This window comes from Idiotropiscis lumnitzeri, chromosome 21 (assembly GCF_059441095.1).
Source record: "Idiotropiscis lumnitzeri isolate Australia: NSW breed Sydney's pygmy pipehorse chromosome 21, RoL_Ilum_1.0, whole genome shotgun sequence".
Taxonomy (NCBI): Eukaryota; Metazoa; Chordata; class Actinopteri; order Syngnathiformes; family Syngnathidae; genus Idiotropiscis; species Idiotropiscis lumnitzeri.
The window spans coordinates 3,305,875-3,329,127 of record NC_142411.1 but is presented as its reverse complement, the minus strand read 5'-3'; the positions used below and the strand labels follow the sequence as shown (position 1 = coordinate 3,329,127).

The window sequence follows — 23,253 nt, the reverse complement described above, 5'->3', positions numbered from 1 at the left end:
GAAAATCGACACTGCGAGCGCATGTGAGTGCAAGCTGGGCAAAATGCAAAGTGGGCAAGTCAGCCCGGGAAGTTTGAGAGAGTAAAAAAAAATTGGCCATTTCGGGATAAAAATTTGCTCATCTTACTTTTGAGGACAACATTCTAAAAAGAGTTTGGTCAAAAATAACCCAATTATTGGGCAAAAAGGGGCCAATTGATGCATGGGTCGGTTTAACCCAAATTTTTGGCCCAACTGTTTTCAGAGTGGAAAGGAAAAAAATAACCCAATTATTGGGCAAAAAGGGGCCAAATGATGCCTGGGTCGGTTTAACCCAAATTTATGGCCTTACTGTTTTCAGAGTTTAAACCCAAAATAACCCAATTATTGGGCAAAAGGGGGCCGGTTGCTGCTAGGGTTGGTTTAACCCAAAATTTTGACCCAACAATTTTCGGAGTGGAAACACTCAAAAATCTTTTTGTTCAAAAATAACCCAATTATTGGGCAATAAACAGTTGGGTTAAAATAAATAAATAAATAAAACAGATGGATCAAAAAGGGCCGACCAAACTTTTTGGGTTATTCATTGGTACCATAAAGCACATTAACCCAAAAAAGTGGTGCTATTATGTAGAAAACCCTCAAATTGGGTTTTGTCTGTACAAAACAACACAAAAGATTGGGTTAAACGTGTGAGTGGTTTTGTGCGTTATCCATTTAAGCCATCTTTTTTACGTAAAAAAATAATAATAAATAAATAACCCAATTTCTTTGGGGTAGTCGTGACCGCAAAGGCAACAGACTAATGAGACTTCCACTCTTCATCTGAAGTCATTCCTCCAAGTTAGGATGTTTGACATCCACGTGGAGGGCGGCAATCTTCCTCGCTGCCTTCCATCTCGCATCCGGCCTTTCGCTCCCCCCACTGGTGACATTGATGCTTTTCTTTTTTTTTTCTTTTTTTTTTTTTTATTTAAGCTCCAGATGCTGAGAGGCTCCTTGCCCTGGCACTGCTGCAAGAGGGCCAAAGAGGTTAATGCACCCAGGGAGGAAGCCAAGCAACCAGCTGTTGGCCTTCTAATGTTTAAAACCTCCCTCCCGTCCATCTATTCTATTATTTCCGCCTCCCTCCCTTCCATCAAAGAAAGAAAAGCCCGGCCAGTAAAATGCGCTCAAATGGCGAAACATCTGCTGGGAGCGTTTCAGTGCAGCCAAGAGCGTCTTAACTCCTCCTGAGCAACAATATGAGGCCATTTTCAGGGCTTGGACCACGGGGACTTAGAAAGAGATAAGAGGAGATAATGGCTGCATAGGGGGGACTTGGGGTCGGTGGTGGTGCGGGGGGAGGCGGGGAGGCTGCAAATGCACAACCAGGAGGTCGGCACGGAGATGCGGGGCAGTAAGTGGGAGGGAAGGAAGGTTTCTGAGGCCAAAGGAAAGTGCTTTGGTAAACAATGTCCCGGCATTAGAATGCTAATCTGGACGCGGCTTGGTTCCGATAAAGATGCACGGGAGCTTGTTGTGCGGTTGGGGGGGGGGGGGGGGGGGGTTGCGGGGTCTTTGCTAATGCCACCGACGTGCACGTTTCCTCTCACAAATAACTTTTAAATACAAGGACGCATTAAAATGCCTGATGGAGGCGACACAAAAATATACTGAGCATAAACTGCAATATTGGAATGTATTCGTCATTAAATATTTCCTAATAATCAATTAAATGCATTTCTGGAAAAACAATCAAACCTTATTATTCAATACACTGTCAAGAAAAAAACTTTGGACTTTGATCAAAAGTCAGCGAATCACAGGAAAAATGTCCCCCCCTCAAAAAAAAAAAAAATAAATTCTGGAAATATTTTTGGACTAATTTATTTGAGGGTTGTCCTTTTAATTATTTAAACTTGTTTTGGGAGTAAATAGAAAGTTTTGAAACCAATGAATAATCATGATCAATCAATTTTTTTAAATTATTAGATTTTTCCGTGATCGCCAAGCCCTGATTCCATGAAAATGTGCGTTCATATGTAGCTATTAATAAGCATGGACAAATCAAAAGAGACAGTGGTATTGTCACACACACACACCCGCACACGCACTTGTTGTATATCTTCATCACATGCTCTTGTCATGTCCTGAGAAGTAGCAACAGCTGAGTTTACCACTGCGTCTGGGCAGCTAAGATGAATTTGTGTGTGTGTGTGCGCGCAGTTTCGAGGGGTCAGTACAGGCGCCACAAGGCCCTCACAAGAGCCCTTTGACACTCAGCTGTTTAACAGCTTAAAGTGTCTTTGCTCAGTGGATTAATCACACACACACGCGCGCACACGCAGAAATGTAACAAGGAATAACTTGTTACAAACACACACACACACACACGTGCACCCGCGCACACGCATGCATCGTCCAACTCGTCACGCCTCATTCAGTCACCCTCTCATGTGCAACTCAAACGCGCTGCCGACAGGTGCTGCCGCATGAGACAATGGAGCAACGGCGGCGTGCGCGTGATTGTGTTGCCTGAAGTTGGAAGTTTCAAGTGGGCGACAATCTTGAGTGGCTCGCAAAGATGAGCTGAACGTCCCGCTCGGTGACGCTTTGATTGGCCGGCAAGATGGCAACAAAGAATCCGGTTTAGCGTTCATTGTTTGCCCAGCCTGTTCACACGGGTGACAGCGGCATCTTTAAAGCTACACGGGCCCTTTAAGCAATGGATATTTGAATATTGCGCAACACGGGTAGACACACACACACACACACACACACAAAAAGTACATTTGAATGACAGAATCTGAAGTTTTTCAGAAGCACAGAAACTGTCCCGAAAAGCTTCACTGGGCTGGGCGCACGCGGCAAGCTTGATGCTACTTACGCCGGATAGCTAGCTAGCTAGCTAGCTAACGTATTAGGGACTCGCTCCTGAGTCAGTTTGAGTCTATTCGAATAAACTTTTGTTACGATAAGAATCGTTCTCACGTAGGAAAGAGGGAGGAGCCATGCTAATTGCTAAGCTATTCTAAGAATGACATCATCATATAATCGTGAAACACACAAAATGAAGGAAGAAAGCTAAACAAAAGCAGGCATTCAGTTCAAATGGAATGGATGTCCAGAGAGATCTTGAAACATATTTCTGCTTTTCTCTAAGTGCAAACCGAACAATAACTTGCGCTCGTGTGTTGGCTGAGTGTGTTTACTTGGTGTGTCCCAGGTGCTAGGCGACAGCGCTCAGGATAAACAAGGTCTGGTCCAGAGGCCTCCGGAGGCGGCCGCTTCCTGGCGCTCTTTGTCAACGGGAGGAACACCGCCACCGCGCCACGAGCAGATCAAACGGCGTCCGTTGTCTTTGCTGAGTCAGGCGCGAGGAGGAGCGGCCCAAACATGCGCTGGAGGTGACGCGAGGTAGCGCGCCGGGCAAAAGCCACTGGAGGTCAGCTCGCTCTTTGATGCTCCTCGAGGCCTTCCGGATCCATCTGCAACAAAGAATCCATCCGTCATGTGTGAAAATCTACAATATTGAGAGACGATATCATTTCTTTTAAAAGTTATTTTACCCCTCCCATTTGCTTTCAACGTAAACCTCTTAAAACACACTTTTTTAAGTATTTCTAAGTGCTTGTAGAGACCATCAGATAACATCACTTTGAGGAAAAAGAAAGAAGACTCTGGCTCCAAATTAAAGCACTTGTTTCAAGCTCTTTACTTCCTAGTTTTAGTTTTCCGGAAAATGAAAGAGAACACTGTAATGTTCAACCAAACCATAACAAGTCTGCTAGTTTCATGCAAACATAATGAGAACCGCCATAGACTGGCGAACGGAAATTAGCGTGAAGGTATGATAATAATAATAATAATAATAATAATAAAAACAAGAGATAATTCAAAATTGCTTATTTGAACACAAAAATGTTCATCCATTTGTGTATTTACATATTTTTTTAACTTAAAAAAAAAAAATAATATATATATATATATATATATATATTTATTACTTTATTTATTTTATTGTATTTATCCATACATTACATTTATATTTATTTTTAGTTTTAAATGCCATTTTTATTTTGGACTATTATTTTTGCAATATATTTTATCTACATTTTTAAAAAAAATACTTTTATTGATGTTTTTGCATTTTCAGTTTTCTTCCGAAACAAATTTTGACCCCTGCCACCTTCCGGCCCCGAAGCCGCTCTTGATTATTTTTGTCCTTATCAGTACTCTGACTTTCTATTCCCATCACGCTTGGCGTCGCTTGTTCAGTTTCGCAAAGCGACACCACTAAAAAACACATTTCGATCCTATCGCCCTCGCTGCATTTGTACTTCTTCAATTCTTCATTCATTGGCATCGCACAAAAAGTCATGATTTCATCGGAGTTCCCCCTCGGAGCCCGAGATGATCTACCCTCCACGCACACACACCGGTCTGCCTCCAGCACAGGAAGCGGAGTGGCTGGGCCGTACTGTACGGTCCCTGGCGTCTGGGCCGGAACCAGGATGTGTTGCTAGGCGCAGGGATGATTGTGTCAGCACTTGCTGGCCGCTTCGTTTCCTTACAGGTGATCTCCTCAATGGACAATGACAGATATACGTTTCCTGCTATTTTCCACTGCTTGCAGGAGGGCATCAGAAAAACAACGAGGGGGTTCGCCCGTAGTCAGTGGTGGGGGCAACAGACGTTTTCGGCGAGACCTCACACTGCTGGTCACAAGTGCAGGAGGTGGGTGGCTGATGAGGAAATATTGAGGAAGCCACTCTTGATTTCTGACGCGTTTGATGAACTCTGATGGTCACGGAGGGGGCAAGCGGGGGGGACGGGACAGCGGCGTGTGGCAGGATAGCCGAGGTCACCCCCTTCGTTTGTGGCTTTTTGACTTTGTCTGAAGCCGCGACGACAGACGAGGTTGAACGCGGGGCAGGCTATATGTTGCATTTCGCACAAAAAAAAATTTGTAGCGTCAGAGTGTTCATCTTGTTTTCTAAGTTTTTTTGGTTTTTTTTTACAGAAAAAAAGAACACTAAAACCAGAGCTACTTTGAGATTAACTCATTCACTAGTAGCCGAGTAAAAAAAAAAAAAAAAAAAAAATGGATCTTTGACGTCTTTAGCCGTCAATGGCAGTTAAAAATAAATCGTTGGCACAATTTGACATTTTTAATCCTGAATTTTTCCACTTGGTAGGCAACTTTCCTTCTCTTGTCGAGCGGTGACGCGCGAAGGAGGGATGCGACGGGGATGTTTAACGACCCTCCCGATGACGGGTGATTAACACCAACGGATATTAGCTCTCGGAAAAATAAAATGGCCGCCTCTCCCCCTCCTGCGCACTCCTCCACTGAAGTTGTGTTTTGAAACACGTCTGTCGGTCAGGAGCGATTTGGCCTCCTTTTGTTTTGTGACGCCAAACGCCGACAGGGGTCATCTCTTGTCCGGCCGCCAGGAAACATCTTTACGATGGACTTTTTATCATCGGCCCCCGAATCCCCCCCCCCCCACCGCCTCCACCTCCCTGCGTTACTCTGAAAATGCATCCCATAATAGCGCCTACTCCCCGAGTGGCTGTTCCTTGAGATTAGCATTGAAGTTAGCGGCTAAATATAAAGACTTTTTTTCTATATATAAACAGCTTCCTGTCATTCACGCAGCAGCTGGGCCGCACAGTGGCTCTTTAAACGCTAACAATGTGACACATCCATACGGCTGGGCCGGGTTGACGCCGCACGTCGCCAACATACAACCTTTACAGTACAGGCTTAACTGTACAGGCTATGTTTTAAGAATTTAACCAATGTATGATAGAAGGGACTTCAACCAAATAGCAGCTAGCAAAATGAAGCTAGCTGTGAACAAGCCAAGGCTAGCTACATTGCTAGCATGACCTAATCACAATGGAGTGTTCAAAGTTGTATTTCTGGGCATGTATAAGCAATTAGAATTCAAACAAAGGTGATCAATTGACCTGTTAAGAAGAAATGTTGCTAATTCTGCGTTACTTTGGAATTTTATCAGCTGGTTTTGTTTTCTAGTTTTACATCTAGTTGTCAGCAAAAAGCAAAGCTTCTGAAGTTCAAGCTAAGAGGTCAGCACGAGGCTGCACTACGCAACTTTAGAAATGTATCATTCACAATTTTCCAACCAAAAGAAACGCTATGAAATGAAAAAAAAAGAATAAACTCTTGGAAATAAATTTGTACCATTTCTTGGTAGAAATGTAGATACTCAATGTCGCGTGTGATTGTGCAAAGAAGACATTTTGGCCTATGCGTTCTCTCGTCCGCCACCGAGTGACGGCACGGCAGGAAACGCGAAGGTCAGCGACGTTCCGCCGCCCCCCTCACCTCACTTCATAAATCACAGCCAACGGAGCAGGTTCCTGCGCACATCAAAGGCCTTTTGTTTTACGACGCGGGCTCAGAGGTTATCGGCGGGGCAACGACGATAGACCTTATTTTACGCGGCCTGATAAGATGTACCGACGCGCCGTCAGTGAAAGCGGCCTGTTTTGACAGGCGACGTGCGAATGCTCGTTAGGGGATTGTTTGGGTTCCTGTCTACGGGTCTCCGACGGTGACCTCGTCTGGGTCGCCCTCCAACAAGGTGATGTCCGAGTTCGACGGCGTCTCCTCGTTTGATTTTCTCCGAAGTAATGGCGACAAGCTTGGCGATAAGTTGAATCGTCGATGGGGATTGCATTCAGAATTAATTTAATTCTAAATAAATAAATAATTTCATTGAAAAAAATAAATATAAAATTATTTATTCCATTTAGTAAAATAAAAAATTTTTAATTTTCAATATTCATACTAAATATATTTAAATATTTACAATAGCAATTATAATTATCATAAAATTGCAATAAAATTGCAATTATAGCAAATTTTATTATAATTAACTAACCAATTATTTAATTAAAATATTTAAATGTACAGTATATGCTAAATGTTGATTTTAATATTTTATTTTACTAACACAAAAACAATTTAGTCTAATTAAATTTAATTAATCTATATTTATAGTATTCAATAATTACACCAAAAATATTTAAGAAATTATTTAATTAAAAAAATCAACACATGCAGTCTATTTATTTATGCATTTTGCATAATTAGTTGTGTTCTGTCACCAGTTTTCTACGACTTTCAGGAGAATATGGGTCACTGGCGGATGGAAAAAAAAAAAAATCATGTAAAGACAGTATGAGCTGGGCGTCAATCAGGCCATGTGACTTTTCCTCGCTGTCAAATGGTCGGTCACCCTCACGCTTGTTCTACGCAAGCAAGGAGGGAGCGCCCCCGAGCAGGGTGGAGGACGAGCACGAGGGGGGGGGGTTGTTTGTGTTGCGTTCAGGCGGCTGATCGCTAATCACTAACGCGCCGGCTAACGCTAGGCTAGCAGCCGTGTGTGATCTCCAGCTAACCTTGCCCACGGGCCTCTTTTGTCTGCGCACGGCTGGCTCCGTCCTCTCTGCTATCGAGCGGCTGGAGATGGAAGGGCTTCGGGCGGGCGGGGGAGGACGTGGGGGCCCAAATCAATGGCCAAATCACTGGCACCGTTCTCAGGACAGTGACCCAAACCCCCCAACCTGGCATCGGAGCCCCTCCCGCCTCCTGATTGACACTTGAAAGGTGTCGGCGGACGTGGCCGGAGGCGACGTGGGGCGCTGGGGAAGCCTCCGTGCGGGGGAACAGCTGGTGACATCTGCACGGAGGCCCACAAAAAGCGAGTTGAAAGCGCCGAGCTGGCGTCGCCCCTCCGCTGCCGTCGTTCGCTCGCTCCCTCTGAAGAGCCCCCCCTTTTGTCGAAAGCACTTTTAGGTACGCGCGCCTTTGAAAGCGCCAAGGTACGACCAACAACAGCACAACAGTAACTCCCCTTGGTTATTTATCACGCTCTGATCTCCTTCCGTGGAAAACTATCAGCTGTATTGATAGCCACGTGCAGTTAAAAGCTGCCTTTTTAAGAGGGCGCACCCCCCCCCCCCCTTGCACCCCCCCCCCTCTTCCCTTATTGCCCTGTTCCCGCTCAATGGCATCAGCTCGCAGTGAGTGAGTGCTCGGGAAGCGGAAAGGGGGCCTTATCGACTCCCGTTAAAAGAATCCAAGCGCGTTTGTTAACGAGACACGCATCGCCCGCAGGAATGTCAAACTTGCGACGCGCTCGGCCGCTCTTCGCGGCGTCAATCGCGTCTGATTCCTTCCGAAAATGACGATCGGCGGATGATCGCCTGATTCTGAAATTTCCTTGCCTTTTATTTAGAAGCGAGATCGCCCCGGAAGTATTTTGTATTTGGAGCAGGGGTGGGCAACTAGCGGCCGGAGAGCGGGGGACTGAGCGGCAAAAAAGGGTCAAGTGCCCAGCTCTGGCCAATAAGCATGCCTTGCGACCGAGCGACCGGCTTCAAGCGGAGAAGAGCGTAATTACTTTGGCTAAAGCTACCACTCACCAGATGCGCCAACTAATGGGCTCATTTTCCTCATAAAGTTCCTTTTGTCTGCCCTAAAGGGTGAAAAGGTCATCAGACTGCATTGCCGCTCGTAGGCCGGCATCAATATTTCACAGCGGCGTGACTCCTCCTTTGAGGGGAGCGCCGCTCGCTGACTGAAGGCTTCTCCAGGAGAGCCGGGACGCGGCTGACGGACGAGCACAAAGCGCCCGTCAAGCGCCGGCGTTCGCGTTATTTGCGCGCGCGTGCGTGAGGCTTCGGCGGCTCCCCCGCGGTCTCCTTTGTCGGGCCCGGCTTGCGGGTGAATGGAGCCGAGCCGTGAGTGACAGAGGAAAGTGACGCTGGGAGTAAAGTGAGCCGGTGACCTCTTGGTGGCCGCCGAGGCCCCGGCGAGCGTCCGCGCACACCTGAAGGCCTTTTAGCGCCTCTTCAAGTGTGTTTTATTTTCTTCCCCCTGTGACTTTTTGTGCTGCGCGCAGCTATGGGGGCAACATGAAACGATAACCCCCCACCCCCAACCACCCTCTACCGCAAGCCCCCCGTCGCCTGGCGTTCTCATGCTAATATTCAGTTTCAGCCCCTCCAAGACAAAAGGGGCAAGGAACCTGCTGGGGGAACAGTAGCTTCTTGTTGTTATGACACGCGGTAACATGAACTCCTTGGAAGACTTCTGCTGTCATCCCGACCTGAGCTTCCCCTTTATTCCGGAGGCGGCGGAGGGGGGGGGGGATGCGGAGGTCACGGCCCCCCGGACAGATTATGTTGGAACATAGACGTGGAGGAGGGAGGGGGTTGTCAAAGCCAAAAGAGAGGACAGTCCAAACTCCCGTGAGGGGGATGAATGCAGATTAGAATTTTATCTAATACGCCTCAGGTCACTCGAGAAATACAAATGAAATATTACGGTTAAGTTCTAAAATATATTATTATGATAGTTTAGGTATGTAATCAATACAATATAATAAGATTGTAATCATGTAAAAATAATTTAAAATATTGTGCAATATTTTAAAATGGCAAATGTAAGGTTGCCATTAATTTTGTAATCCAAGGTTATTCATAATAATTTAAATTAATAAAAAAATTGTGAAAGGTTTGGTGTCATGAATAAAACAATGTTTTTAAAGAAATATTTTCAAAATTAATTCATTTATCCATCACTCTTAAGGTCACTTTTGTATTACGAATAAAAAATTAAAGATAAAATTTCTTATAAAGAAAAATGATAATGGATACATTTGCTATAAATAACATGTATTAACTTGTATATAATGTAAAAAAAATAACTGAAAATATTTTATCGTGTTTTGTGTAAATTGAAAATGTCCGAATAAATAATTTTAATAATTACAGTTATTAACACAATGGGACTGTAAACACATTATTTTAGATAATTTGTATATTTTAAAACCATTTAAGTAAAAATTGATTTAATGGATTAATATTTTTATTTTTCATATTTCATTTACAGCCCCTCTTAAAGTGAAAATAAATGTCTTGGAAATTGCCAAATGAAACGATTTTAAAGACATTGGCAAGCTAAAATGACTGTTAAAGTCCTAAATAAAAAAAAAAAATGATAAAAAAAAAAAATCAAGCATTTGCCTCTGCTCTCAAACGCTGTGGGCGTGTCCTCTTGATGCACTGAAACTTACACGCCAGTCCGAAACTACAGGCCGGCTGGCAAATCTTTCTCTGGTGGCTTCATGCTAATATTTTTTGCATTCTTGATGAATAAGTGTGAGATTATTCCAATTCGTTGAAAATAAATATTTGTTTTCAATTTTGGAACCTTTCATTTAGACACCTGTGAATAAAACTGAAACTTTGTCACATGTTGACCTATTCAAGTGTCCTGTTTGTTCGCCAGTTGGCCCCTGTCACGATCTGGCCGTGTTTGTTTCTCGCTGGCGTTGCGGCTCCGCGGGCTTTAAAGGCGTCGCCTGCGCCGCCGACAGAGTGACAGCGACGCTTGTTAAGCAAAGAAATAAATGCGCCGTGAAAAGCCAATAACCGGCGGGAGCCAAGTATTGCTGCGTCAAAGGCGAGCGCTTCAGTCATTAATCTCTCCAACGCTACATCCTCTTCCATCACCCAACGCCGCACAGCCCCTCACCCCGCCATCCCCGTCGTGTTCCACCTCCCCTCCTCCCCCTTTCTCGCTTCTCCTCCTCTGAGAGAATTACAGCCATAGATGTATAATTCACGCCGCTTTGGCTTTGGAAGGCTGCGGCTTTTTGTCGGAAAACACGATGACAGCCAAGTTAGCGCAACCTCTCATTCCTCTCAGCCACCTGTTCACCGGGGAGAGAGGAGGAGGGAGGCTGGGGGGGCGACGGGCGGCGAGAGGACGCTTGATTTATATTTCATCTCTCCTCCCGGCCCGCTAACTTTGTTGCTGCTCTCATGTGTTAAAGACGTCAACTTAAAGGAGGCCCCCGAAAGTCCCGACACGCTGACGGCCGGACACTTTTTGGCTTGTCGCTTGGATTGCTCGCGTCAAGTTCAACTTGTCAGCGGAAAATTCCCGAGGAGCGCCCTTGTCGTTTGGCATTCCGGCTGGCGTCGGCAAGTTGGAGCAAAAGAACGGACAACTTTGTGCAATTAAATACGACGTACCCTGATGAACGCCGCTTTTATTAATCTCTTTTTTGTTTTTTGGGGGTTATTTTTTTTTTTTGGGCGAATTTTTTTCTTCTTGCTGGGGGGGCGTAACAGAAAATAATTGCTACAAAAAAAAATTTAAATCAGAAAAAAATTAATAAATAATCAGCCGAATTCTGATGATTTAAAGAGCGCTAATATCATCCGCTGAAACCCGATTAATCGTCCAGGTTCAAGTTTCTATAAGCGTAACATGATAGCGGTATATTTAAAAAATGGCTGAAGGTGAGCTTGAGTGGGCGTGTCAGCAGCGTTCCTCCGCCCCGGCGTTTCGAGCGCTTCGGCAGCATCAGTCCCCCCCCCCCCTCGCCGCCGACCGGCTCCCGTCCGCGCGGCCCCGCCGTCAACGTTCTCGGTCTTTTCCTCGCCTCATGACGAGGGCTGTCAGGGGCTTTTTAACCTCCCTACCGCGGCTCCCCGGCCAGCCCTAATCGCGCATTAATGACATGGGGAGGACCCCGGGGCTGGCAGCGGCGCCGCCTGCGCCGGCAGAGTACTGATGAAGAGGGCAATTACCGAGCGGCAAATAGCATAACCTCCACCGATCTGCGTCGGGGTTATGGGCTATTAGCAGACAGGTTACGCGCGCAAGATACGACACAGGCTCCGAGGAAGGCGTCTGGTGCTGGGAGTTAATTGTGACCGTTTGATGATCACGTTTTTGGATCTGTACTGACAGACAAGATGGTGGCCAGCGCGTATCGCTTTACCCTCCATCAATTTTTTTTTTTTTGCCACAATCCAAAATCCGAAAAGTTAAATTAATGTGTAGAGCCGTGAATCACAAAATAGTCTCAAAATGCTTCGAAAGCGCACGGTTGATGAAGATTAGCGACACCGCCTGATGGTGACTTGAGTCTGACTCGAGTCTGGTCATGTGACTCGAGTCACCAACAGCCAACGCGAAATTTTCTGTCACACCCTCCGAAGGATTCAAATTTAATCAAACCGTTTTTGATTTGGCACAGGCGTGCACACAAACATTTATAAACACACACACACACACACACACTCACACACACATCCGCATACAGCGAGGCAGCGCTCTCAGCCGTGTCCGTTTGCGAGTGTTTTCTATGAAATATTTACAGGCCATTTGCTCCTCTGACGCGCTGTTTGAAAGCTGGATGTGTTGGCTGGATGTCGCCGCTCCCTTTCTTTGAGGCCATCTGCCGAGCGCGGCCATCGGGGGAGGCTTCCATGAAGGTGGGGGGGGGGGGGTGCAGCGCAGGGGGGCGGTTGCTTCGGTGCGTTCCACAACCCGCAGACGGGCCGCGGCCCTCAGAGCGCCACCGCCTCAGGGATGGGTACACTCGACCTGCTCGGTGCCGGAGCATCAAAGTGCAACCTGCCACGAAAGCCACTGGTATGGAAATATGATTATTTCATCGCGCCAAAGTCCGTTTGCTTCATACTAGCATATAATGTGAAACGCCATAGACGGGCTAACGGAAATTAGCATCAATGTCACTGGAACTCGATGGATCAGCAACACATCCGAACATGCAAGAGTAACAAGTGGCCGCCTTCAACAATTATTTGAGTTTAGTTGGGGACCTTCTCTGCCGCTTCTTCTTGCTGCTAATTACGCTGCAGCTTTTCCAGTCGAGCTCAGTATGATTGTTAAATAAGCTGCGATGGAGTGAGAAAGCGGCGTCCTTATTTTTATTCTCTACTCGACTGAAAATTAACTTTTGTTGTAAAAATGCGTATTAAAGGTGACGTGTGTGTTTTAGGAGTGACGCAGGGAGAGGCTAAGTTAGCTTACTGCTAACTGATTAGCTATCAGACAGATGGTGACTCGACACGGACAAGCCTGTGCACTTACACACTCACACACTCGCAAATGGATGCATAAATACGCCATTATTGTAATTAAATGCACAGGAAATCAGTCCATAGTGATATAAACGGTCGGGGAATAAGAGGATGATACGCCGCAGATGCTAATGACGGCTATATCCGACCATATGAGGCGAGAGATGGCGTACTAGTAGAGAGGGAACAACGTTTTTGGAGCACCTCTCAGTGTAGCGTGCAGCTCTTCATATGACAATTAAAAAAAAAATTTTTAAAAAAGAAGAAAAAATGAACATCGGCCACACATGGAGGCAGAGGAGACGTACTCCGAAGCAGGAACGTGACTCATTCTTCACCGAGGATAAAGAATAGAGTATATGCCTGTGAACATTGTCAGTTAATCTTTCCACGCGTTGCTCCACCGTTTGTGTTCAAATGTTTGTTGCCAAAAGGGTTAGAACAGCGTGAGGCTGACGCTAGTTGCTAGCATCCGTCTGTGTTAGCATTAGCATGAAGCTAACAGATTTTATATAGTGGTTTCAAAATGCCCAATGCAATTGTTTTAAGATGAATTTGCGTCAGTATTTTATTCTTGGACTTAATTAAATTAATTTAATAGAATAAAGTAATTACATTTAATGATAAAAGCATACGCATAATTAATTTAGGATTTAATTTATTTTATTTTATTTTTTTCATTTGACTTTAGTTTTTGACCTAATTTCATTTTTTATTTTTTAAATATGAAATAAAAATACATTTTTAATGCCATTCTATTAATTCATGGTTTATTATTTGGACAAAATTAAAATAATTAAAAGATTATATTAATTAAATAAAATTAAATGAAAATATAATCAAATTACTTAAAAATGACAGACAATTCTTATCTAAATTTTAAATGAGCGGCTTGAAAATAAAAAAAAAACAAATGTATTTTATGCAAAACAACAGACAACAGGATTATCATTAACTTGATTTAAGTATGTCACCTACGTATATGTCGTTAATCTGCACGCGTGTGCGTGTGAGCGAAGCATACTGCACGTAATGGTTAAATATGTCAGACGGAGGTGTTAACGTCATTGCCGCACATTTCCTCCCATTGTTTCCTGTGTGGCCATCATGATGGGAATATAACATAATCCCAGATTAAAAAGGAGAAAGGCCTCGCCGACTCACAATGAGCCTTTTGTGAGTTTTGCACACACGTGCGTGTGCGTTATTTACTGTACACCTGCGCTGAGCAAAACGCTGCCACTAAAGTCTCATTTTGTCTTTTTAATAAAACGCCGCGTTTGGGCGGACTACAAAGAGAAGCGCGCAAAGCCGGAGCGGCGTGAATTGGACAGAAAAAGTGCCCTCCACCCCCCAACGGGGTCTCCGTGGCCCCGGCGAAGGGGCTCAACCCCCTTTTATAATTCTCGGTCGCTCAAGCGAGAGGATTGCGGGTCACGAAGCCGGCTGTGTAAAAAAAAAAAAAAAAAAAGGCAACTTGCAAGTCGCTCCGTGTGACAGTGTGACAGATGTCCCCCCGGAAGATTTCACCATCTTTTTTTTTGCCCCCCTGCCCACCCCAGTAGATCCACCCACCCGAACCCGTCACGTCCACCCACTCCACCTCTGTGAGAGCACGGCGAGCCTGCTTAACCTACTTCCCAAGACCGTCCCTCCGACAATCAAGCGCATGTTTGCGTGTTCAAGGATAAGCAGCCGTTAAACGATTTAGTCGGCAATTTCTCGACGTATTAACTGAACATAATTTGCAAATCAAACTTTCGTCACCAAAGAAGCATCACGGCAGTTCATTTTTATTTCCTCCTACATACAATTTTCCCCTCATCCTAGTCTTCTCAATCTTGAGGCGACGTAACGCTGCACGGCCAAGGCGGGCGAGGGAAGAGGCGGAGTTTTACGCAACTTCAATATCGATATGGCGACAGACCGAAATTTTCCATTGGTGAAAAAGAGGAAATTGACCATATTTGGTTCACGAGGACACACCCCCCAAAAAGCCAAACGCACTTGTGGAAGGATTGACTCGGCTCAAGTTTGATGTCATAATGAGATCCTGGACCTTTCTTTTTTTTTTTTTTGGGATGGGTGGGGGTTCATAGGCTAATAGAAAGAGAGATCATTGTCCATCATTTGATTGGATCAGCCTACAATTACTCTATTCCCCTGTGTGCGTGTGGGTGTGCGTGTGTGTGTGTGTGTGTGTGTAACACACGCGCGAACCCAGAGGAACACTTGGTTTCCGTCTCTGGATGTGGCAATGTTGGGAAAGAGGACAGTCTCAGAGGGGCGACGGAAAGAGGATCACACACACACACACACACACACACCCCCACCCCCACACGCACGCACCCACACACACACGTTAATCTCCTCATTTTCATTTCTCTTACCATGTGGGATTAGAATGATTTTATTTAAAGTGTCAGCTTGAGCTCGCGGATTGAGAAATCTGGATTTCATAGGGATTACTATTACACACACACACACACACACTTTTTCTTCTCCGCTACTCACTAATGACCTGCTTGACCAACAAATAGTATTTATCCTCAAATTCAGGGATGAGGCAACATTGTGATACTCTTCAAAGCGAGTGTGCGTGCGTGCGTGCGAGTTGCCTGAAGGAGGACGCGACGGCCACCATTCTCTTTGTGCATCAGACTGAACATCCAATCTACATTAGGAAAAGGCTTTAGCCGCCCCGGCGAGGGGTGAGGGTGGGGGCAAGACGAATTTAAAAAATGGCATCGTCACCTTTTCATCCGTTTTGGAGGCCCGAGCACAATTTTCAAGGCGGCATCGGCGGAATTTTGCTTGACTTTATCCCTATTGATTCCTCGCTGCTCATGACTCGTCCAAGGCCAGGCACAGCTCTAAAAAGGCCGCTTTAGAGTGCTTCGTTGTCAGCCACGAGCGCACGCATTTCACGGAGGGAAGATTGGAAGCGCAAGGACGGGGGGAGGGGGGGTGTTGTTTTTCAAATGAAAGCCAGTGTGGCGACTCGGGGTTTTGTTCCGGCGTGGTCACATTTGAGTGCCTCATTGTCAGCCATGAGTGCACACAATCATTCAGAAAACACATTTTAAATCCTACTTGACAGCCATTTTGGGGCTAGCGTGGTGCTTCGGGGTGACGTCTTTTTTATCATCATTCGAATTTGCACGCTTTTCCCTTTACATGGACTTTAAATGTTTTCTTTTTTTGTTTTTGGGTTAGGCTTCCAACTAAATCTCTGCATTGTTGCCTTAAAACAACACGCAGGGCAAAATGTTTTTGTGTTTTTCCTGCCTAATCCAGCGCCAGCCCTCATCCTTCCTGCTTCCTCCCCTCCTTATCTCTCCATCGCCGCTTCTCTCCGGTCGCCTTCCTCCACTCGTTCTCTCTCTCTCATCTCCACTTTCCATCATGTCTTTTTTTTAATTATTATTATCATAGTCATTATTATTATTATTAACCCCTCACCCACTGCCACTTTATCAGCATGTGATTGACTCACCCTCGCCGTGACTCATCTGGCGATCATCTCCCCGTCCGTCTCCGAGGCCGCCCGCCTTCCTTTTAACGGATAATCTTCGGCTAAGCGGGCGCCACTTCCTCCCCTCTTAAGTGACCATCGCGTAATCTCGCGATTCCCTTTGAAAGAGAGAGAGAGAGAAAAAGAGAGAGAGAGAGTGAGCACCAGTGGATGACCTCAAGTGGCTCAAGACGAGACTTTTTTTTTTTTTTTTTTTTTTTTAAATCAGTGGTGGTTCTAGATCAGTCAAAATGTTCACTTCATGACACTTTTTTTTTTTAATTCTTAAAATTATATTAGTTAATTTAAGATTATGCACGTCACAGACATTTTAGTAAATTGTCATCATGTCAAACTGTCATATTCAGTCCGCTTTAAAGCAGGAAGACCTCCATGCTGCACTTCACAATAATAAAAACAAGTTTATTTCGAGGACATCCTTTCGGTCGTGTTTGGTCGGGAAGCACAAAAAAAAAAAAAGAAAAAGAAAAAGGCAGATATGACACACGTCACAGCTCAGTTTATGCTGAGTCCACAAGAATCATTTTCAGCCACGTTGGTGACTTGAAAGAAAAGAAGCCCTGAGTCAGGTTAGGCACGTGTGTGTCTTCGCGGGTCAGCGGGTCAATAAAGTCGCTGTCACGTCGCCTCCGGGAGGACGCGATGAGCGGCAGATCGACTTTTTCGACAGGAAGAGGAGATTCCTGCGAGGAAAAGGGATCAAGAGCGGCCTCGGGTTAAAGACGCTGACAAAGGTGTTATAAATGAAGGCGTGTGCGTTTTAAGACAGCGGCACAGAATATCGGGCGAATGCGGCGGAAATGAGCGTGTGTGATTGTCATTCATGCTGAAGTGAAGACTCACGTGCACGTGCTTGCGCAATTTCCTCAGCGTCAACGCAATGCAATGAGAAAGCAAAGAAGGAAAAGGAAAGTCTTACAAATTTGGTCGCATTGAAATGAAGAGAAATGCCACACTTCACTCCATGTTTTTCCTTACTCGGGTCGCAGGTTATTTATTCGACGTGGAAACATTTTCAAAATTTGACATTGCCATTAAAAGATTTTTAAATTTTTTTGTAAAATTGCCAATTTTTTTAAATCCTAAATGTAATGTTTTATTTATTTTTCCCCAAAACTTCTTTTTCCCACCAAATTTTAAAAATTATTTGGTGCATAATTGGAATTTAACGTGAAAAAAAAATTATTTTTTTTTATTATTATTTATTTATTTTTAAGAGACAAAGATAATGTCTACTTTTTTTTAGGACTTAATTCTCACATGGCAACTTTTTTCCCCTCATATCTGCAATGCCAAACCTTATTTTTAACCAAGAAAAAATACACTTTGAAATTTTTAATGAGATTACAAAAAAGCCCCAAAGTCGAATTGTTTTATTTTCACCAAAAATATTACTTTTCACACATTTTCAAAAACATTTTAAACTTGTTGCATTTATTCCAGAGGTAGCCTAACCTTTTCACAAACCAAATTCTGGAATAAAATCTTTCACGTGTACATAATTTAAAGTTTTTTTTCCCCCCTCCAGAACATTTACTGGACAGAAGAGAGAGACAAAGGTTTATTCTCAGTGCGTCGGCAAGGCCCCTTTTGTGGTTGACGCATGAAGGCATTTGTGTGTGCGGTGTGGCATTTACATACACAAACGCACACACACCCACCCACCTACACACACACACACACACTGGACACACTCCAGTACAATGCAGCTGAGTGGAAGAAGGTGCTCATGGGAAGAATAAAAAACGTGATTGCCGTCTCCTCCCAATACAAGCTGAACATTACGGTGACGATGACAGCCATGGTATAAATAGACATGAACCTCGCGCTATTCTTGCACCGACCCGTGTGTGTCCATGGGGGGGGGTGTGTGCGTGTGTGTGTGCCCCAAGTCCAACATTGAAAATAATATTTTGCCTTGTGTACAAGCTGTTTTAAGTAATGACATTTTCATTTCATTATATATATATATATATATATAATAAAAAAAAGCCAAAGAAAAAGCAGAGTTGGTTGATGCTAGAGGTCTCGTGCAGCCCCGCCGCCCCAAATTGACGTCAAATTCCATCGTTAGACGTTCCACTTGCACTTGGAAAGTTAATTTCTAGAGGAAGCAGTCAGCAGCGAGGTGGCGCGCCAAGCTCCACAGGCGGCGGGACGTTGATCCTGAGCGCGTTTTTTTGTCTCCAGTAAGACCTTCAAGTGGAGCCAAGGGCCGGGCGCTTTGTTTGCTCAGCTTCTCCCGGCGAGGCCGTAAAAATCAAGGGGAACAATCAGCAGATAACCTGACACCTGGCACCTTCTTTCTTCTGGGTTCACCTTTTCTTTAATGTCTCCTTTGGGCAAGCGATGCGCTATTTATTACAAGCGATACCCATTTTGATTTTTTTTCTTTCCACAAATGCTGCACTTTCTGTCAAAGTCAAGGCCGGCAAGGCAGGAGCGAGGATAAGCAGAGGAGAAAAAAAATAGAAGTTACAAGGGTATGCTCGTGGTTACAAGGGGGAGAGTAAAACCAGCACTAATCCTCTCAATTCAAACTCTGTTTGCAGATATTGAGCGTACTGACCTATTGGGAGCCGCACACACCTCTCACTCCACCGTCTCAATTGTGACCACACAAACAAGTTGCAGCATGCTGAAGCCGTGGATGAGTCTAATCGAATCGTACGACTGCCATGACATGTCAATGCACACGCGAAGGTAAAGGGGGGCGAAGGAGCCCGTCGGCCCACCGCGATGGTGCCGATCTCCTCCGGTTAAACGCCGGCTTCCTGCTGTTTTTGCTGGCCTTGTTCTGTTTAGCGCTTCTCCAAACAGGAAGTCATTGGAGAGATGGAGGGAGGGAGGGGAGGAAGGGAGGAGGGGGGGGGGGAGTCCGCTGCGGGAGAGGGGGTGGTGGTCTTCTCTTCGGTCGTGCTTGGAGGGCGGCGGGCGGCACGAGAGGCAGGATGTTATGGTTTATTCAGCCCAGGAGTGGACAAGGTGCGCCTTGCCCTCAGCACCAGCATCAGTGTGATTTATAGCCGCGCTGGCAGACGCCTATGTCCACGTGGGAGGGGGGGGGGGTCTTTGAACGTGCCGCGAGAGTGCGTGTGCGCGGACGCAAATGGGCAGGGGCGTTTTAGACCAATAATGTTGCGTGCTTTTAGATTGTGTGGGATTGTGTACCATTGATGCTTTCGGTAATCGTGAGGTTGTATTTAAAGATGGAACAGAAATCCTTCCAGGCGTGTGCTAGTCAAATGGTAATCTAGAGACAAAATTACTCCAAAGGCAGCACTGTCCAAAGGAAACTGCTCTGTTTTCGTGATTATTCCATTTTTGGTCTGGTCAAGATCTGAATAAAACCAAACCTTATGAAAACCAAGGCAATGTTTCCAATTCGAAATGAAGTAAATGCAATTAATCCGTTCCAGAAAGCCAAAAATATTATCCAGGAAGCGAGCGGCTGATTCACACGGGCAGCCGGATGAGTTTAATACGGAACGTTTTCAAACCGACAAAAACGGATGCACAAAAACTGGGACAACATTTCAGCAAGAGAAAAACATCAAAAAGTGAATTTCATAAAAATCGAATAGTTAGTTTAAACTACAAATTGTCTAGAACAACCTTTAATTTGCTCAGATCTCATTCTCAGCATTTTTGTGCAACTTTAGAAACAAAAAACTTCAACAGGTCACAAAAACACTACGTCAAAATGTTAAGGCAGTAAGACTATAATATGGCAACATTCATTCATTACAAAACCAAAACTTGATTTTCTTTGAAATCTAGTGTTATTTTATTTTTTTTGGGGGGGGTGATTACAGGCTGTGCACATGCTAGAGCAGACAGCCCCTCATGGCGAGCTGGCCCTCAGGCAGGCTGCTCTGGTGTGAAAAGGTCAGCGAAAGGGTTGAGGTGGTGGGGTCAAAGGTGACAGGAGATACACGGGCCAGACAAGAAAGAGGCTGTCAACAGGTAGTTGGACAAGCTGTTGGGAAAAAAAAAATCAAAAAAGAAAAAAAAGGGGTCGCTGAACAGAGAGGTGCTTTAGTCTACAGCTACTTGTCAGCATATTCCCTATAGGAAGCCTCTCACGTCATCCGTACTCTTAATTGGTCCTCTCAGAGAGGTGTGTGTGTGTGTGTGTGCGTGTGTAATAGAGCGAGAGGGAGAGGGAGAGAGAGTGTGTAAATGTGCAAGTGTTTGAGTGTGTGTGAATGTGACTGCATGTGCACGTGAGCAACTTCTATTTCTTCATATTTCAAAAGAAATACTTGAAAATTCCCTCACAGGGAAAAAAAAATCCAGGGGTTAAAAAGTCCCCATCAGGAATCACTTTATTTATTTTTATTTTATTATCAATTTCAAATTTGACATCTTTTCTGTCCGGAATAATAAACAAATGCCAATACGTAGATGCTTTCTGCTTCTCTTTTTCTTTTCTTTTATTTATTTTTTTTGCGAGTTTGCTGTGGAACTCCAAACTTTATTTTGAAATCTCCCATTCTAATAACACATGAATACGATCCAAACCAATACAAACAGACACGCAACGTTGTGTGAAAAGCAACATTTTGCGACCCTTGACACGTGAGAGGTGGCCCACAAGCGTGGGCGCGTGCGTGTGCGCGCCTCACGCAGGGTCAGCGAAATAAAATTCTAAATTAAAAAAAAAATCTATAAGATGAATGCGGGGCTTTTGACTTTAAGCAAGTTACGCGTTTTTTTTTTGTTTTGATTCAATTCCACAACGACGTTGCCGGCTTCGTCCTCGTGACGTCACTCAAGCCGACCACGTGCGCGCGCTTGGGGAGGGCAACGTAAAGACCGACACGATTTTCATAAACATACATATCAAATGCAACTCTCTTATGTGTCGCTCAATTTTTTACTAATAATTTACTTATTTTAAATCAGGTCATTTCGTCTGCGCAGCATTTAAAATTCTCGTTATTATCATTATTAGTCTAAGTGTCTTATTATGCCCACTCGCTTATATGTTTCTCTAACAAGGGCCCTTTCATGCAAATAAGGCAGCATATTTGAATTGGAGAAGCTGTGTGTGACCAACTTTACACCCCCCCCCCACACACACACACATCCCATAATCACCAGTCTACTTGTATAGCCTCGAAAGAGGGATGTGGGTCACGGAGGGCCACACTCTGCCAGCACTCACAGCCAAGAAGTAACAACAGTGGATGCAAATTGTGTGTTATTTCACATCGGCGAACCAATTATGGCCGACGCGATCTTTTTTTTCCACTCAATTGATTCGTTTTAATAGCAACAACACTGCGGTTTTAATATGAACACACACCTGCGCGCTCTACGCGCATCCAATACAAAAGTCGCATCGCGAAACACTCGTTTTTTATTGTCGTGGTCGTTGGGGTGTTAATTGAACAATATGTTTATTATAATGGTGCCGGTGCGCAGTGGTGAAACGTTCCGCATTATACGGGGTTTGTTTTTAATATTTTGACCCTCGTATGGAGCTAAAAGGCGCTCACAGATTATTTGAAACGGCATTACGCACCGCGTTAATGTGTGTTATTAAGGCTGCTTTTTGATTGGAGTCTTGTCATTCGATGAAGTGTAACATTTTTGCATTTTATGCTGAAACGGAATAGATTAAGTGTCCAATGAGGACTCTTTATCGGCAGGCAGGCTGTGTGAGAGTCCGACGCCTACTCTTCTTCTTCATCATCATCATCATCATCGGAGAGGGGGAAAAACAGCCCTCAGCTGCTCGCTCTTCTATTATTTTTCTTTTGCAAATTAATCGTTGGTTATTATTTTGCGCAATAAAATACACACGATAAATAACGCAAAGTATTTTAGAATCGAAAAAATGATCAATAGAAATTAGAATAATAAGGGAAAGCAATAAAAGGACACCTTTAACAGCTCTGGGGGCAATATCGTTTCCCCTCGCCCCCCTCCCAGCACTAATAAATGTGTCAGTACATTCAAAGCCCAAAAGAGGTTCGGCGTGCAAATTACATCGACAATGAGTGGATCCACCTGTGGGCCGACACGAGAACACATCATTCGAATTTCGGCTCTGGTATTATCAGTTTTCGCTTTTTCTTTTTACCAAAAAGTGCACGCGGACGGGACGTGCAGGCCGGTTCGACGGGAGGGGGTGTTCGCAGGGACACAAACTTTGCTGACTTGGTCATAATTATTTAAAAAAAAAACAACAACTTGCGATAGGGGGGGCACCTCACCCTTTTCCTCTGGTGGAAAATTAAGATGAGGGGGGGCAAATTAGGCGTACAACATGTGCACAACCTGGAGGAGAAATGCAAAAACCACACGAATGCAAAAGCAAAACCAGTTACAATCATCAAAAAATGGGGAAAACAACCTCTCTATATTGATAAGAAGACACAAACGAATAATAAAAAAGACGAATTTTTAAGATACGTTCTGATGAATTTAATAAGCAACAAAATTTCCAAGCAGTTTTGACGCGTAAAAACGCTTGGAACAGGTGGCATTTGCGGCACATTTTCTTGCAGGTTTACACGCTTGAAAAAAAAAATATTCGAGTGCAATTTCAACTGCATTTGATTAAATACAACAAAATAAATCACATTCGCTCGAGTCTCACACGCTGGAACGCTCGCATGCGTCATTTTGTAGCAGCCTTTCGTCGCCGGCAATTGTCGTCTAAAAAGACGCCCCTCAACAAAAACAAAATGTAAAAAGCATGCAAACAGAAATATCCAAAGTTTGTACAATGTTGCTGTCATGTTCAAGAATCAACATGAAAAGAAGTATTCTTACTGGCACGATGCAGGTTGAAAATGTTTTTT

General features: G+C 44.5%; 1 long non-coding RNA gene across 1 annotated transcript in view; it reads right to left on the bottom strand.

Annotated features, from left to right (window-relative positions):
- Nucleotides 1-2,962: 2,962 nt before the first annotated feature.
- LOC148316478 (uncharacterized) overlaps nucleotides 2,963-23,253 on the bottom strand; it is a 49,178-nt gene continuing 28,887 nt past the window's right edge. Inside the window, exons 2-3 of the long non-coding RNA XR_015840199.1 lie at nucleotides 16,400-16,536; nucleotides 2,963-3,449 (exon numbers count right to left, since the gene is read on the bottom strand). This is a non-coding gene — a long non-coding RNA (uncharacterized LOC148316478). The remainder of the gene's footprint in view (nucleotides 3,450-16,399; nucleotides 16,537-23,253) is intronic.